Raw genomic sequence first — 18480 nt, forward strand, 5'->3', positions numbered from 1 at the left:
TAGAAAGCCAGGTAGTACCAAAGGATTTCATGCAGAAAGGAAAGAAATTTTAAAATAAGGTAAAACTTACTTGATGAATGCTCCTAATAACGTGGTTAATTAGGGTACTTATTGCATATTTCTAGGGTTAATTCAGTTTTCATTATAGCTTGCAGTTCACCATGAAAGCATCTGCTTTTATTTGATTTCTGCTATTTAAATAACTAGCCATCTATAAAACAGTACAGGCTGTTGTAAAGTAAAGATAGAGTCAAACTGCACAATAAGGAGATGATCTACTCTTCTGTAAATCTACATAATAAATTCCAGTTGAAGCTCAGCATATTATTTGTGTTGTCATTCAGGATTGCTGCTGCCACCATAGAAATACTGTGCTGATCATTTTAATCAGAATATAGTGTATTCCAAGTGATTCCTCATCAACAGACACACGCTTCTTTATACTGAACTGTATTTGTGTCCCATTGTCCCAACTCATTTTTTAAAAGTGTTTTTCATTAAAGCAGATTATTGTATGTAAATATTCAAATCCTTTATTATTTCATTAAACATAGTGTTGCTTCAAAGCAGCAGGCACTTTTCAGAAAATCACAAGAGAGAGAAAAACCAATTATTTATCCCACAATGCCAGTTGCAGTTAGATATCAGACTTTCAGCTAAACTCTACTGGCTCACAAATTCACAAGTTGAAAAGCATTCCCTCTTTGTAACTGCAAAATTCACTCAGGAAAGTAGAGTATTTGGGGAAAGCTAAAGGTAGATAACTAACTGCCAAACTCATCTCTGGGTCAATCTTTCATCCTCATACAAGACCTTTGATCTATGGCAGAATTCTCACTGATGGAGTTATAGGCAGGCAAACAGAGGGCAGTATTTGAGCCTCTCTTTGTGTACTGACTGCTTGTTACAATATAATTTGACACTCTGTCACCACTGACAATAACTCCCCTACCGTGCATCTTAATGAAATATATTTTATTCCTCATTGCATGGAATGCTCTTAGAAGTCTGAATCTGATGTATTTCCCTTAAACCTTTTGTCTTTTATTAACCAAGATTGATTTCCTCTCCCCAGCATGCAAGTACAGACAAACATGGTGTGTTTCAAAGTAGAGATAAAGCCATTATGGTTCCAATTTGCTGACAGCCTTCTTCTTGCACAAGCATCAGTGACAGTATCAGCAGAAGTGTGCGCATCTGTGCAAATACCTCTATCTGCAGCTAAGCCAGCAAAAGATAGTGCCCATTTTTTTATGGGCCCCACAGAAATTGTGACTATGCTAGTATTGGTAATTTTAACTGTCTATTGGGTTACTAAAAATGTATTGGTAGGTCAAATATTGGCCTAAAGTGACTCTGGGGAATTTAAAACTTTTTGTATCTTTAACTTTTCATGTGAGTGAATAATAAAGTAAAGCAATGGACCCTGTGCACTAAAGTCAAAGGCTGCCAAGAGAGTCTAAAAAGGGAAATTTAAGATTTACTGATCTTTATTCATAAAGCTAAGGTAAACTAATCGTCAACAGCATTTGGCTATTGACTTACATAGGTGCATTTACTTGGGGAATGAGAGAATTTTATTTATTTGCCATTTTGAACAAAAAGCAAACATCTAAGTTTTTATGCTACAGGTACTTGTTTATTAATATGTGTTCTGCTAGCTTTTCCGTCTGTTGATGGAATCCACTAGTCCTCACCTGGTGTTAAATGCAGAAGCATGAAGTAGTACTAACTGGGCCAGTTATTTGCTTCTTTCTGGAACACATTTTGCTTCATATCTTCTCCCATCTGCTCCACACACAGTGCACACTGTGCTCACCAAAAATGGTGAGCTTCTGCACACCAAGGCTAAATATTGCTGTTCTGGGAGCTGAATCCACTTGCTGCTTGCCCCAGAACAGAGGATGAAGTTTGGCTCTTTAACTTGGATCTCTAGCTCTCACACATTCCATTATTTCACACCTATTTTTCTTGCTGTGGGGTTCCCTGGCAACAGAGGAAAGGAAGGCTCTGGAAATTATTCCCTTTCTCCTAACCCCCCTCTTGTCAGGAGCTAAGAGCTTTCTGCTTCCCCCTGCTGCATGACATAGAGAAGACCAGAAAAACACACAAAAAAGCACGTTCAGCAACATGGTTTCACTCTTCACAGGAGTTCCTCCACAGCAACATCTATTGTTTTGGGTGAGGAGCAGGACTGAGCCTGGGAGTAACTGTTCTACGTTATAGTCTCCCCTGCCTCATAGTCAGTATTTCCTCTGATTTTCTGAGATGATGTCACTATTTCTACAAGCAGCATTAGCTCTGATCTGCACTCTTCCCTTCCTGTGAAAGGGGAGGACATAGAGGTAGCAGAGATAATCAGTTACTTATAAGGGAGCCCTGCAGCCAGGGGAGAAGAAGGTCCAGACAGCAATGAAAAGTAGCTTGCCTGGAAGACAGAAGCTGCACCACCGCGGACAGCTAAACACAGAAGCTGCCGCCGAATTGCCACAGCCACGGAAACGCACGTGCGCCCTAACGGCACACAGACTGCCCCCCTCCCGTCCGCGGCGGCAATTCAGCGCGCTGCTCGGGAGCAAAAACATAGGGACTGCCACCCCTTGCAGATTGCCGCCCCAAGCACCTGCTTGGAATGCTGGTGCCTGGAGCCGGCCCTGCCAATCACCCTTAGTCTCAGTGTGGTGTGGCCTAGTGGTCAAAGTCAGTATGGCTGCCCTCTCCCTCAGGGCTGTGTGGCCCAATGGCCAAAGTCAACTTAGTGGCCCTCTCCAGCAGTGTGGGGCAACAAATAAAAGAGAGTCTAGGCAGCTTGGGCCCTCAGGCAGGGTGGAGCGATGAACAGTCCAGGGGCTCAGGCCCTATGGCAGGGCAGAGCATCAAACGGTCTAAGCTCAGGCCCTCAGACAAACAAACAGTCTGGCATTCTACCTCTGATGAATGGCAGACAAACACAGCGCTCTTAGCCGAAGGTGAAGATGCTGCCACCCCAGGGGTGGGGTTGGCAGCCAGGAGAATAGGGATACCCAGGCCCACTTTACTCCACCAAGTCCCAGCCCAGGACCCTAACTGTGGAGAAAGGTTCTGCCACTGGGTCAGCAGGGATCCAGCCACAATACCCTGACAGCACCTGGCCTAATAGGTCATCCCTCTCAGCCACTTCCTACCCCACCTCCTCATGTAGTGGTCTAGACATCCCCAGCATCTCAGGGTTCCTCCTCTCCAGCAGCTCCTGGTGGCTTCAAGCTGTCATGGGCATCTACTTGCATTTAAGTGTGGCTAGCTTCCAAGATCTAGAGAGTCAGCACCTACCAGGCTAGAACCAGTGACCTGCATCCTCTCTCTTCAGCAGTCAGCCCTGACTGAGCTGAGCTGCTCCCTTTTATACCTAGTTTCCAGCCGGAGCCTTCCCAGCAAAGCCAAGGGGGCGTGGCCTCCTCAAGCCCATAGGGTGGAGTTAACCCCTGCTGGATCAGTGCAGGGCAAGCATCCCTCATCACATGCAGCTTCTGTTATGGGATAGAGATAACAGAAGTTTCCAATCTTCCTTCTCTATACGATGCAGTATTTTACACTTGTGTCCTGTCCCCTTATTCATCTCATTTCTAATTTAAACAGTCCCAACCTGTTCAGTCTCTTTTCATGAGAGCTTCTATGTCCTTGATGATTCTCATCATCCTTTTCTGAACCTTATATTATTCACCATCCTATTCCTTAAGCAGCCTGACATCTATTAGCTTTTTTTAAACCACAACTGCACATTGATCAGCTATTCACAATGATGTCTAGGTCCATTTCTGGAGTTAATGCACTTAGTTTAGGCAGAACCCTCTAAGGGGTCTGGGTAGCTTAAGGTTTTTTTCCCTCCAGTTTGTACTGCTTTTTACTTACAGGAAAAGCAGCAGCCCAGGCTGGGGAGAAGGTCTGAGCTGAAGTTTGTTATTTTATTGTTAGTTGCTATATTTATGAAGCCAAATGTCAGGAAGTAGGTGAGTTTGAATTGTATGTTATGTATGGACTAGATCTAAGAACAGTCTGGGAAAGGTACCTGCTCATTGTGGAAGTAAAACAACAAGCTAATCTTAAAGAGAAGTGTAAAAGAAAAAGGACAATGCCGTTTTCAGAAAAAAAAACTCTTCTGTATTCTCTCCAAGTTTTTCTGTTGATAAATAGTTTTTGAAAATGTTCTTCAAATGCCTGCTCACAAACCCAGCTCATGCTGGAAAATGATACGGGTTCTTGCCAATCCTGTGCTAATTAAGCCTGTTTATATTCTGTCTAATTGACTACAGTACATCCTTCCAGGAACCCTGCAAACAACTCACAGCCCAGCTCATCATTTTGTTTTATTACATCTGTGCCAGTCCTGCTGCTAGAGTTAAAGGTCTGTCAGCATTTCCAATATAATAAATACTCTACTCTTGGAGGTTTATAAATCAAATTTACCAATTTGCTTCAGCTGAAATTTGGTACACCAGATTTCAGCTTGATGATGTGGGGATTTTTCTAGACATGAGTGCACCAGTATAGCTTCAGTATGAACGTACCTCAACCTTCACTCAAAATGCAAATTGTACCCTGAGGTTCAAAGACATTTGATTAAACTTTTTCATTAGTTTTTTTTTTCTTACCTCTCTGCTTCCAATTTCCACCTAGAAGCAAAGTAATGGACTGGGCACCCAACTGGAAATGAGCAGCACTGGAAAGCTCCTTACAGCCTTTTCTCATAAATTTACCAGCCCAAATTAGTAGACCCAGGAAGTTCAAATGGTGTAAATAAGGATTTAAACTGAAACTCCAAAACCTTTCAGTGTTTGCCCATCTTTTTCCCCACTTTGCTTTATATTCTGAATTAGAGAAGTACAAAATGGAAAGAGAGGCGTTATAACTCGTGCTCTATTTTTTCTGGGTTTGTGCCCAATTCACACTGAAATTCAATAGAAGTCAGGTGCCTCCTGACTTTAGGCCACTTGAACACCCCAGTCAAATTATACAAGTAAACAGTCAATTAACACTTAGCCATTAATACAACACTTCAATTGAGAGAAACCGCATTTTACTTGAAAACACAAAAGCTAGAGGTTCCAATCAGTGTTTAATACTTGTACCTGCACCCAGGACTTCGGATGCATGCATTTAAAAACAAAACTAAAACAAACCCATAACAAAGGGAAAAAAGTTCTAAAGTAGTGCCAGAATTCACAATCTGATTAACCAAGCTCCAGGTACTTCTGAATCTACTCCAATTAACCCACATCCTCTAGTGGATCACAGATTTCACGTACAGAGCCATATTCATCCCTGGTGTAAATCTTTTGACTTCAGGGAGCGTCTATAGAAATTGATTTGTCCCATAGTGACCCCACATATATTAGGCATATATATCAACTAAACACTGAAAACACTGCATGCATCATCAAGAGATCCAGCCAATGTGGAAGGGAACTTTTGACCAGATTTTTACTCATGTGAGTAGGCCCATGAAGCCAGAGCAACACTTTAAAATCAATTACAGTACTTAGAAGAGTAATGATTATTTGCATGAGTAAGTACAGCAGGATTGGGCCCAATGTTAGCCTCGATCCTGTGCCCCACTAATGATGCTTCCAAGCCCAGCTATTGTGAAATCAAAGGGTTGGGAGCTGAGAAAATTTGGGGTGGGGGATCTTTGTTCAAAACCCTTCAGGCCCATTTTGTTTTTCTAGTTTGCCAATGCATGACCACTGCATATTTTCTCTCCCCCAGAGGCAGACAATTTCAACTTGCATAATACTCTTATTTCATGTATGAAAAACTGAAAATTGCATTCTATACCGCTGGCTTTGAATTCAGTCAAAACATTCCTAAAATTTATAACTGGCAGCTAGAAATGCAAATTAAAATTCTGTTCATAGATTCTCACAGAAAGTTTGGTACACCTAACACAGAACCTAGATATGCATTACATGATATATTAGAATGGCCTCAAGTCATACTTTTTGTTATTCCCTTATAACCACTATAATATCTGGTTTTACAGAGCTGCCTTATGACATATTCATGCCACAGAAAAAGCCCTTCTAGTCTTATGAATAAAAAAAAATACATCTATGAAAAAAAAAAAGCCAGACATCTGTAGTGTGAGGCTGGGAAACCATATTCTGGACAAAGGGAGACTCGACCTGCTCAAAAACAGAATCAGCTGCACTCATTAAAAGTTTAAGGGGTCTCAGCTGTAGGTTCAATCTGCACCCATTTTGCTAAGCGAATGAATTTCCACATGGTGAGAAGAATGTAATTGTAACTAGTGACATTTGTCTTGCATATGTGTGACCTCCTTTGCGATGCCATTGAGAAGAGCTGCACAAGATGCTCAGTCGGGTGCCACAAATGGACTTGGATTCATTCTGATTAAACTGCAGTCTTCCATCTGAGCGTGTATAACATATACACACAGGTCTACACAATTCACTACATTCCACTGCAGCATTTATGACTATTTTAAAGCACTGCGTGAGCATCTATTATTGTCCCCAAAAGAGCAGCTTGAACAATTTTGATAATTTGTTGAAAGTGATTGAAAACTTACTCCATTTAACAGGAGAAAAAATTACCTATTTCCTGAGAGCTTTGGCCCATTAAAATAGTTTCTCAAATATTCATGTCCCGTCCAAGTATCTTTGATTGTATTAAAATAACTTGGAATATCAAATACGAGCATATTTCTGATTATTCAAGAAGTAGTAAAGAAGGAAGAAAGCTACTTTACAGTCTTAAACCTTGATCCTGAAAACATCTATGCATGTGTTTCAGAACATGAGCAGTCCCAAATAATGAATTGGATTCACTGGATTCAACTTGTGCTTGAAGTTAAGCATGTGTGTAAGAGTTTGTAATGTCAGGCCATTACACTGATGTCTCACACAGTTGATATTATAAAGGCTAACTGTTAGGAAATGCACAAGAATAAAACAAATGCTACGTTCCACATGATGAAAAACCAACAATGGACACTGTGTTGCTCTGTGAAGTTAACATGTAGAATGGTTTTCAGCTGTGTAGGTATGCTAAGCAGTCACAGGAGTCTTAAGTTCTCTGTTCGATGAAATAGCTAAGGGCCAGATCCTGCCAGGTGCTGAGCATCCTCAGCTCTCACTGGCATCACTGGCAGATGCAGGCTCTTTGCACCTTCCCTGGCTGGGATCCAAGTCAGTAAATTTAGGCAAAACGTGTACTTACTTTCTCTCTTTTCATGACAAACGAAAAATCTGACTGATTAATGGCTCAATGCAGCGTCCATTGAAGTCAATAGAGTAGTAAGATCACGTTCTCAAAGTGGCTGGTCAGGAAAGCTTGTTTTGTCCCCTCCCACAAGAAATTTTTACAAATTTTCATTTTTCTCACCAAAAATTTGTCACAAATGTTCAGTTTCTTGACCAAAAATAATATGAAAAACCATTTTTTCAGGTTTAAAAAAAAAAACCAAAACAAATTTAATCTCTCTATTTGAACCAAAAAAAAGTATTTTCATGTCGTAAAACTGGAAAACTGCAAGAAAAGCAAAAATGTTTGCTTACTTCGAAAAGCCATTCTTCAGTTAAAAAACACCACAGCAAAAACTTTGACCAGCTCAACTTTTTCCACGTTTTGTGATTTCAGCCATCTCAACACAGCCAGCAACACACCTACTGAGAAACAAATATTTTTAGCAAATGTTTTTTCAAATTATTTTGTTCTATTTTCCCTCAAAAATTTTAGTTTCCAACCAGCTCTACCCTTCAGTTATATCTTTTCCTCCCAGACACAGGGCCAATAACAGCAGAGACAACAGAAGCAACACCTCTTTGGGAGGCAAGGGAATGTAAATATAGGCCCCGTTCCTGCAATATGGTGCAGCCAGACAAAGTCTTGCACCCACACAGAGGCCTATTACCATTCACCGGACTCCATTCGAGCACAGGGTCCAGCTGTGTGCATCTCGGTACAGGATCAGGGCCTAAATGCTAAAACCACCAAGAGGCATTTGCAAGAAAAGAAACTTAGGGCAGGTCTACTCTTAAAACGCTGCTGTGGTACAGCTGTACCAGTGCAGCTGCGCTTCTGTCCTGCTTCAGTGAGGATGCTACTAGGCTGACGGGAGAGTTTCTCCTGTTGGCATAATTAAACCGCCTCCACAGCACAGCGCTGTATACACCGGGAGTTAGGTCGCTATAACTGCACCACTCAGGGGTGTGGGTTTTTCACGCCTCGGAGCAATGTAGTTCTACCAATGTAAGTGTGTAGTGTAGACCTGGCCCGAAACTTTGACATGTTTCAAAATAGAGGCAATGAAATGCTTCAGAGCCATCATTTGCATGAGATTGTTAGATCTAACAATGTCATTGTTGCAAGCCACAGGTAAAATACGACTTTTGTATTTAGCATGGCTGGGAGTCTAACTCTTCTAGGCTAAAATGTCATTCAGACCATTTAACGTTATGAAATCCAAACCATTTTACAATTCTCAGCATCCAGGTTCTTTACAAATAGTTACAGTACACTCATGCTGAGCGAGTTTTAGCACAGGCGGTCCTTCTGCCCTTTAATTAAGTGGGGTCACATGCTCTGATTCCTTTCAGCAAGGTTTATAAACACTTTATTGCCTAGCCACTTGTGTAAAAGAAATACTCACTACCACTTATTCAAACACTTTTACTGAGCATTTTACCTGGTCTTGAAATTGCTAGGAATAGATCGACATGTTCCACACAGTCACAAAGTATGAGGAGGCAGAGCAAGATGACAAAGGTCACAGAGAGAGAGCACCCTCTCCACTTCTTCAGTCCTGCAAATCCTCAAATAATTGAGCTGGAAAGAAATAAAGATGAAGAAACTGATTTGGCCATAGTAATCCTGAAGGAAATAGGAAAAGGTAGGTTACTGCTCTAATACTAAACAATTTGAAGACATTTAAAAAAAAAAGAAAGAAAGAAAGCTTGTTGACTTGGATGCCAGCACCACTGTGAAAGAAGACAGACTCAGTAATGCCGCAGGTGCCACTGCAAGCCTCCAAGAAGATAAAGAAATGAATGATAAAAAAAATAATTCTGCTAGTAGGCAAAAATAAACTATGAGAAAACTACCACAGAATCCTAGAATGTTATGAGAGTGCAGAAATTGGCACTTTTATATATACACGGCTTACATGAAAAGTTAGATATCGGAGGGGTCATGATATATGGAATGCCTATCAGTCTTAAACTGGTGGCATTCCTTAAAGAAATCTGCAAACTATTCACTCAAACAAATGGGCTTGCAAACAAGTTGAATCCCTTGTTTACCAAGGACCACATCCTTTCTGGAACTGTGTAACAGGCCTCTTCACCGTGAATGGTCCCTTCAAATATGTGTTAACCACTTTTGCCAAACAATCAGTTCCACCTTCTATTCAGCTGTGACACTCTGAGGGCAGGTCTACACTATCGCAATACATAGGCGCAGCTACACCGATGCAGCTGCGCCACTGTAGCATGTGTGGTAAAGATGCACTATGCTAATGGGAGTGCGCTCTCCCATTGATATAATTACTACACCTCTGTGAGAGGCATAAGCTATGTTGGCAGGAGAGTGTCTCACACCAACATGGCGTGGTGTGGACGCCACTTTGTTGATGTAACTTGCATCACTCAGGAGGGTGCCGTTTTCACACCCCTGAGCGACGTAAATTACATCAATTTAAACGGTAATGTAGACCAGCCCTGAGTAAATTTCCCAGACCTAAAGAAGAGCTCTGTGTAAACTCGAAAGCTTGTCTCTCTCACCAACAGAAGCTGGTCCAGTAAAATATTATTTTACTCACCTTGTCTCTTCCTGAAGCAGCTAGTAGCTGAATAATACACGGCACTATAAATAAGGATGCGCGTTTGTCATGTAGGTCATGGAAGTCACAGATTCCGTGACTTTCTGTGACCATGATTTCTGCAGCAGCCAGCCACACTGGCCACTGCCCCTGCCCCACCACCCAGGACTTTGGGTGGCGGGCTCAGGGCTGGGGGTTTGGGGTGGGGGTGAGAGCTCTGGAGGCACTTACCTCAGGGGGGCTCCCCAGAAGCAGCAACATACCTCAGCTCCTAGGGGGAGGTGTGGCCAGTGAGCTGTACGCACTGCCTCCACCTGCAGGCACCACCCCCCGCTCAGCTCCTCCTCCACCTAGGAGTTGAGGGATGTTGCCACTTGTGGGGAGGCACGCAGCCAAGCAAGGAGCCTGCCAGTCCCCCCTCCCCCCAGCAGCAGCGCAGGTCCCAGGCTACATGCCACTGCCTGCCCTCCCCCCCGCCCCAGCACCTGCAGCCCACCCTTCCGAGCACCCACAGCACACCCTGGTCTGCCCCCTCCTCTGAGCACCCGCGGCATGCCCCAGGCTGCCCCCCTCCCCAAGATTTAGTCAGAGGTATATAGTGCAAGTCACGGACCTGTCACAGGTTGTGAATGTTTGTTTACTGCCTGTTACCTGTCCATGACTTTTACTAAAAATACCAGTGACTAAAATGTTGCCTTAACTATAAATCTATCCAGGATTGGGAAACCTTTCTTCCCTGGGTCTCTAGTTTAGAAAGAGATCAGACTAGGCTTGTCTAACCCTGCTGAGTATTCTTTATAAATTGTTAAATTTTACAGGCCAGTTTTAAAAAGGCTTTGGGAGGGAAAAATCTATTATTATTTTTTTAAATTTCAAAGTTTTTCCACTGGACATTTTAGAAGATGTCAAAATTTTTGGTCAGGTTAAAAAAAAATTCCTTGCCAGCTGTAGTATTAGGCATTTTACATATTCAGCAAAATTAAGACTATCTTGAATAAGATAAGAGATTCTTTTTTAGCAAGATTGCCAGAACCTCTGACTTTATTCAATCAAAAGGGCTCCTGCCAGATAATGAAAGCGAGAGAACATCTTCCAGGAAAATAAGGCCATCTGGTAGTCCCAAATAGAATAAATAGTTGTTGATTAGATCAGTTGAATGGGTTGTGCAAGTTGTTATTTGATTTTGACTAAGGAGTGTCCTAGCAGTAGAGAGGATTGACCAAGAGACTCATAAAAAGAAAGCACTATTACAGATGGAAAATGCATTACAATAAAATCTAATTTTTAAAAGGCAAATGGTGTATTTATAATTGGGGAAATTATTGGTTCAGTCACATGTTTTCAAAAACATTTTTTATTTAAATAGAAAAAACTGACTGATGATTATGAAAAGGTCTGGCTCGTATATAAGCCTACATGACTGAACAGTTTGGGACACCTTTGCCTCATCATCCTCTCTCATATTCATACTTCCAGGAAAAACCCAAAGAGTGGAGAAAAGAACTAAGAGTTCTCCCTAAACATTTTCTTTTTTTAAAATTCTTTAACACACACACACACACACACACACACACACACACACACACACACACCAGTCCTTAGGTTCCTGGGGCTCCTAAGATCTTCAAAGAGCAGGAAGAATTAGCAGTCTCCACAGTAGGTTCTTGTCCTATTCTAAACTCCACAGAGAATTGTATAAGGATCCAAGTGTGAGCAGGGCGCTGACACATCAGCAAATACATATCACGCTCTTTTAAGGCTCCCCTAAGGAAAAGCCTCCAGAAGAACTAATGCAGCCTAAGCAGGTTCCCTTCATAAGGGGTGATCTGCCAGCTGGCGAATGCTATTGTGATATGGCTTTATTGGAGCATCCTGTCAGAGACCCACAGGGTAAACAGGAGCTGAAAAGTCAGAGCATAGGCACAGATTATCTCCAACAGCTCCCAAAGACAGAACCATTGCTCCACAGGGAGCAGCCTCTAAGCTGCCACTCGCCCCATGACCAAATCAGGGTTTTTCCATGGGAGGAAGTGATGCCCCCAAAAGTCCTGCAGCTTCCCAATGTGGAGTTCAATGTCCCTGCTCCAAACATTACGAAGTTCCTGTCCTTTCCCAGCTAAGTCTTCTCTGGTCTTTTATTCTGCTCAACACGTTTTTAACGGAAATTAGGGCAAAGAGTTTGCTAGGGCAAAGAATAACTCTAATTTATTTAATTTCCTGCCAGTTACAATACGGATAAGATCATTTTAGGGCTTGACTACACGCACACTTAGTTCGCAGCAAGCTGGGGTGTGAATCTACCCTGCACTAGTCTGCCATGCATTAATAGTCCATGTGGACCCTGCTGATGTGCACTAACAGTTCCTTAGACGTTGATCTAGTCCCATTTCAAAGCAGGGTAAATCAAAGTGCATTAAGGAACTGTTAGTGTGCCACAGCAGGGTCCACACAGATACCTAGCCCTGGTCTACACTACGAGTTTAGGTCAAATTTAGCAACGTTAGATCGATTTAAGCCTGCACCCATCCACATGATGAAGCCATTTTTGTTGACTTAAAGGGCTCTTAAAATCAATTTCAATACTCCTCCCCGATGAGGGGATTAGTGCTGAAATCGACCTTGGGGTAGTGTGGACGCAATTCGATGGTATTGGCCTCCGGGAGCTATCCCAGAGTGCTCCATTGTGACCGCTCTGGACAGCACTCTCAACTCCGATGCACTGCCCAGGTAGACAGGAAAAGTCCTGCGAACTTTTGAATTTCATTTCCTGTTTGGCCAGCGTGGTGAGCTGATCAGCACAAGTGACCATGCAGTCCCAGAATCGCAAAAGAGCTCCAGCATGGACAGAATGGGAGCTACTGGATCTGATCGCTGTTTGGGGAGATGAATCCATGCTATCCAAACTCCATTCCAAAAGATGAAATGCCCAAATATTTGAAAAAATCTCCAAGGGCATGAAGGACAGAGGCTATAACAGGGACCTGCAGCAGTGCTGCGTGAAACTTAAGGAGCCATGGCATTAAGGGGTAGGCTGGGTCCCCAAGGATAACTATAGGCATTTCAACATCCCCAACTGTTTTTTTCTGGTCTGGAAAGTAAGTCCCTTGCTGCAGCCATTCACACAGACCAGAGTTCCTAAAGATGCGAGCATCCTGTACCTTTCCCGGCCATCCCACGTTGAACGTTGGTGAAACGTCCCTTGTGATCCACCAGTGCTTGCAGCATCATTGAAAAGTACCCCTTGCGGTTTATATACTGGCTGCCTTGGTGCTCCGGTCCCAAGATAGGGCTATGGGTTCCGTCTATCACCCCACCACAGTTAGGGAATCCCATTGCAGCAAAGCCATCCACTATGACCTGCACATTTCCCAGAGTCACTACCCTTGATAGCAGCAGCTCAGTGATCGCGTTGGCTACTTGGATCACAGCAGCCTCCACAGTAGATTTGCCCACTCCAAATTGATTCCCAACTGACCGGTAGCTGTCTGGCGTTGCAAACTTCCAGAGGGCTATCGCCACTTGCTCGTGAACTCTGAGGGCTGCTCTCATCTTGGTATTCTTGCACTTCAGGGCAGGGAAAAGCAAGTGACGAAGTTCCATAAAAGTGCCCTTACGCATGCGAAAGTTTCGCAGCCACTGGGAATCATCCCAGACCTGCAACACTAGCGGTCCCACCAGTCTGTGCTTGTTTCCCTGGCTCAGAATCGGTACTCCATAGCATGAACCTTCCCCATTACCACCATGATGTCCAAATTGCCAGGGCCCGTGCTTTGAGAGAAGTCCGTGTCCATGTCCTCGTCACTCTCGTCATCACGTTGCCGTCACCTCCTCGCCTGCTTTTGCAGGTTCTGGTGCTTCATACACTGCAGGATAATGCATGTGGTGTTTACAGTGCTCATAACTGCCGCGGTGAGCTGAGCGGGCTCCGTGCTTGCCGTGGTATGGCGTCTGCGCAGAAAAAAGGCGAGAAACGATTCTCAGCCATTGCTCTCACTGAGGGAGGGGAGCCTGACAACATGTACCCAGAACCACCCGTGACAATGTTTTTGCCCCATCAGGCATTGGGAGCTCAACCCAGAATTCCAATGGGTGGCGGAGACTGTGGGAACTGTGGGATAGATACCCACAGTGCACTGCTCCAAAAGTCAACGCTAGCCACGGTACTGTGGACTCACTCCGCCAACTTAATGCACTTAGTGGGGACACACACAATCAACTGTATCAAATTGATTTCTAAAAAATCGACTTCTATTAAATTGACCTAATTTCATAGTGTAGACATACCCTCAATGTGCGGTATGCTACTGCAGGGTAGCTTTACACCCCAGCTTGCCACAAACTAAATGTTTGTGCAGACAAGTCCTTAGACAGCCTGAGCTGTGGAACATTTTCCCTCCTTATAAAAAAAAAAGCCAGCAGAAGCCAGCATTTAGTCCCCCCGCTCCCTCTGAAAATAAAATAATAATGGCTTTAAAAAATGAATAAAACTTCTCCAGTGCTGGAGAGAGGCTGCTATCATCACACTTGCGTGGGAACCAAAAAAACAACATCAAAATGATTTTAAAATAGAGGTAATCAGACAATTCAGGCAGAAGGAATGCTTTCACCAGTTGCCAAATAGCCGCCAAATAAATCTGTTGCACGTTCGCACCAGCAGTATGATGTTTGTATTCCCATTCACATGCTGTAACTCTGCTGAAACAACCCATTAGCAAATTACAGAATTTATGACCTAATCTTTATTAATAGGCTTAAATGTCACATTTAAAACCAATAAAACTATTAATGTGATATCACTCCAAAGCCTAATGTGAGAACCAAAGACTAATTGGGTGGAGGTGGTCAGGTTTTTAGGTAGACCAGCTAATCTACATCCAGGTCCTCAAGCATTGCCCCATGTTGCTTACTGAAAGAAATGTAATTCGTTATCTTTTAATAAAATTTATGAAAACTGTTAAACAAAATCAAGCAGATTGAGGGACATAATCATTCCCCTCTATTCGACACTGGGGAGGCCTCATCTGGAGTACTGTGTCCAGTTTTGGGTCCCACACTACAAGAAGGATGTGGAAAAATTGGAAAGAGTCCAGAGGAGGGCAACAAAAATGATTAGGGGGCTGGAGCACATGACCTATGAGGAGAGGCTGAGGGAACTGGGATTGTTTAGTCTGCAGAAGAGAAGAATGAGGGGGGATTTGATAGCTGCTTTCAACTACCTGAAAGGGGGTTCCAAAGAGGATGGATCTAGACTGTTCTCAGTGGTACCAGATGACAGAACAAGGAGCAATGGTCTCAAGTTGCAGTGCGGGAGGTCTAGGTTGGATATTAGGAAAAACTTTTTCACTAGGAGGGTGGTGAAGCATTGGAATGGGTTACCTAGGAAGATAGTGGAATCTCCATCCTTATAGGTTTTTAAGGTCAGGCTTGACAAAGCCCTGGCTGGGATGATTTAGTTGGGGATTGGTCCTGCTTTGAGCAGGAGGTTGGACTAGATGACCTCCTGAGGTCCCTTCCAACCCTGATATTCTATGATTCTATAAAATGTACATTAACATTTGAAACCGGGCTATAGATCAAATATCTCCTGAAGTTTTACCTTGATAGAGGAAAATTACTGTAAAGCGTCATTTAAATTATAAGATTGTCACTTTTATATAGGGTCTTTATTCTCAGACAGGCTATTACTCTCACATTAGTGAAAATCAGAGCCCCCGTTATCCCAGGTGCTATAAAAAGACAGTCTAATTTGAAACAAGATGCAGCAGGAGTAAAGTGCGAGGACATTCACGAGGATAACAGCAATAAGATCATGCAGTTATGGAACTCAGCTATATGCACAAATGGATGGTTCTGAATCACTTGAAAGTTATTTTAAAATAAATCAATAAACACCAGCTATCCCTGAGTGCTATTCAACCAAGCCATTATTAGTTGGTTGATTTCTGGTAGGCCTCCCTACAGAAGTAGGTCTAAAGGAGGGATTTGAAGGAGAAGATAGTGGCCTTGTGGATCAGTTTAGGGAAAGTGTTCCAAGGGGCAGAATGGAAGAAAGCACAGATTAGTTTATGGAAGAAGCAGACAAATAGTTGTCAAAAGTCCAAAGAAGCAAAAATGGAAGTCTAGTGATTTCCATGAAAACCTGCAGTAAAGGAACATGTAGCATTTCTTAAATGGTAAAAGGAGTTTGTTGAAGGAATTGCACTGGCAGCTCCTTCCTGTGTGTGCAGCCCTTTCCTTTTTTTGTTTTGACTTTGATGTTTTGGTTTGTTATATAGTTCAAGAAAAGCAATTTTGTAAACACAGATTTAAAAAAAATGTACCCAACCTTTCTGAGCTCTAAAAAGTTCAGTTCAAGGGACAGATGAAATTTTAGAATAGTTCTCACTAACTTCATCCAAACTGGCTAAGCCAAATGTTGCAATAGCCCTGGCGAAACCACATTGATCTTTAAAAATGTGGTTCTACTCTGAAACATGATTATATTTCTTCTTATTTTACTACTCCACTTGAAACATTACTATTTTTGCTTGTTAGCACTGTAGAGCCAATGCAGTGAATTAGATTCTACTGGCTCATGTCAACAGAATTGTTAACAAAGGCAAGCAGCTAAGCTATACTTAACTTTATGTTTTCGTGGGCTACAGCTCACTTCATCAGATGCATGTAGTGGAAAATACAGAAGAAAGATATATATATATACACACACAGGGAACATGAAACAGGCCAGTCCTTGCTTACAGACAGCCCCCAAATCTGAAGCAAATACTCACCAGCAACCACACACCACACAGCAAAAACACTAACCCATGAACCTATCCTTGCAACAAAGCACGTTGCCAACTCTGTCCACATATCTATTCAGCGGATACCATCATAGGACCTAATCACATCAGCCACACTATCAGAGGCTCGTTCACCTGCACATCTACCAATGTGATATATGCCATCATGTGCCAGCAATGCCCCTCTGCCATGTACATTGGCCAAACCGGACAGTCTCTATGTAAAAGAATAAATGGACACAAATCAGATGTCAAGAATTATAACATTCAAAAACCAGTTGGAGAACACTTCAACCTCCCTGGTCACTCGATTACAGACCTAAAAGTCACAATATTACAACAAAAAAACTTCAAAAACAGACTCCAACGAGAGACTGCTGAATTGGAATTAATTTGCAAATTGGACACCGTTAAATTAGGTTTGAATAAAGACTGGGAGGCCATTACACAAAGTAAAACTATTTCCCCATGCTTATCTTCCCCCCCCCACCCCCCCAGTTCCTTATATCTCCTTGTCAAGTGCTGGAAATGGGCCATTTCCATTACCACTACAAAAAGTTATTTTTCTCTCCTGCTAACAACAGCTCACCTTAACTGATCACTCTCCTTATAATGTGTATGGTAACACCCATTGTTTCATGTTCCCTGTGTATATATATATCTTCCTTCTGTATTTTCCACTACATGCATCCGATGAAGTGAGCTGTAGCCCACGAAAGCTTATGCTACAATAAATTTGTTAGTCTCTAAGGTGCCACAAGTCCTCCTGTTCTTTTTGCAGATACAGACTAACATGGCTGCTACTCTGAAACTTAACTTTATGTATGTGCTTAAGTCCTTTTGAAGTCAATGGGACTTAAGTACATGCTTAAATGCTTTGCTGAATCAAGAACTTTGACCCCAATCCTGCAAAGACTTTCACACATTCTTAAATTCAAGCACAAATAGTCCCATTTACTCAGCCTTTGTAGCATGAGTGTCTTTGTTCAGAATACATAATTTTTTTGATGCTGATGCATGAGAAAAAAAGAACCCGGCTTCACTTTCAAGTTCTAGTTTCAGCAAGCTGGCAATTAGAAAAAATCTTTTTATTTATAAGGTAAGTAAATTTGATATGGAGCTAGACAGACAATACTACTACATTTACAAACCGGCTGTTCAGAGTAGAACTGTAGTTTAATAAAGCTACTAAAACTGGCACTCCTAGGTCTTCAGTGGACACCACTGAGGACGTTCTTAAAAAGCGCCAAAACAGGTGTTGTACCATGTAAAATTATACACTGACTTTGTTAAATATCCAATGTATCTATTCTTAATCACCTGACATTCCCAGTCCTGCTCACTGGAACTAGTGTGTCATTCTCTTTAACATGCAGTCAACTAATTGATTTAGGCCCTGCTCCACTACAATATTACAGCATTTCAGATTTTTTTTAACTCAGATTGAATCTTGATTAACATTTTCCTCCAGCATTACTGAACTGAAATATATATATTTACCTACCAAGCAGACATAGATGACCTATTAGGCCAGGGAATCAGATTTTATAGTAACAATAAGAGCATTTGTTAAATTCATGAAATGTTAATCATCTAATAGTAATTTATAATTGTATTCTTTTATAAGCATTAGCTATGATCTACAACAGTAATAGAACCACTAAATCAGATAAAGTCTTGGACCTTGTCTACACTACAACTTATTGCGGTATAATTTATATCCATTTAAGCACGGGTGGAGACAGTGCTATATCAGTCAGAGAGCTTCTCCTGCCGACATAGCTACCGCTGCTCGTGGGAGGTGGAGTAAGTAAGCCGACAGGAGAGCTCTCTCCCATCGGCTTAGAGTGTCTCCACCACAAGTGCTACAGTGGCGCAGCTACA

The sequence above is a fragment of the Mauremys mutica genome, chromosome 2 (assembly GCF_020497125.1).
Source record: "Mauremys mutica isolate MM-2020 ecotype Southern chromosome 2, ASM2049712v1, whole genome shotgun sequence".
NCBI lineage: Eukaryota > Metazoa > Chordata > Testudines > Geoemydidae > Mauremys > Mauremys mutica.